This window comes from Bison bison, unplaced genomic scaffold, assembly GCF_000754665.1.
Source record: "Bison bison bison isolate TAMUID 2011002044 unplaced genomic scaffold, Bison_UMD1.0 scf7180017864227, whole genome shotgun sequence".
Taxonomy (NCBI): domain Eukaryota; kingdom Metazoa; phylum Chordata; class Mammalia; order Artiodactyla; family Bovidae; genus Bison; species Bison bison.
The window spans coordinates 199,147-199,846 of record NW_011494799.1 but is presented as its reverse complement, the minus strand read 5'-3'; the positions used below and the strand labels follow the sequence as shown (position 1 = coordinate 199,846).

The window sequence follows — 700 nt, the reverse complement described above, 5'->3', positions numbered from 1 at the left end:
AGCCTCATTTGTCTTTCTTATCTGTGAAACCAACATCAGAATACCTGGCATGTCCAACCACTTAATAATCAGAAACTCCTATTATTCCTAATAATACTCATTGGGAGCCAGTACTGTACTTCAAGGTCATGCAGTTCATGGCATTAGCATTTCAGGAGCAGTTACCATTGCTGAAATTAAAACCAAGTGATTGTTTTTAGTTATGAAAGATTCTGTGAAATATTGCACATAGATCTTATTGTTTGTTTTCTTTTCCTTTCATTTACAAACCCAGCTGTCAGTATTGGATGGCTGCATGGAAGTTAAGAGAATAAACTTTAGAGACTGACTGACCTGGAGTGGAATCCTGGCCCCACTACTTTCTACTTGTATCTCCTTAAGCAAGTTACTTTAATCTTTTTGAGCCTCAGCTTCCTCATCTGTAAATGGGATGTCATAATATCTACCATTTAAGGTGCCTTTTGGCATTTGAAAAAATACATTGTAAAACTTGGTAAATAGTAGCTGGGCCATTATTGTGTTGTTGTCATTGCCATTAGATTCGAGTTAGATCCTTTTGTTGTCACCCTAAGTTCTCCAGACAGTGTCAGAGTGTACTAGGTGCTAACAAGCTTTGGGCTTTCTGGTGTTTTTTAAGAGCTGAAGCAGTTTCCACAGGCTAGCTTATAAACATGCTTGGGAAGGATCAGCTAGTTTTGGG

General features: G+C 38.3%; 1 protein-coding gene across 1 annotated transcript in view; it reads left to right on the top strand.

The window, feature by feature from the left end:
* The window catches only part of FAM120C (family with sequence similarity 120C), a gene marked incomplete at its 5' end in the record, with an annotated part of 124,500 nt that overhangs the window by 123,427 nt on the left and 373 nt on the right, over positions 1–700 (top strand). The gene's annotated exons all lie outside the window — the stretch shown is intronic.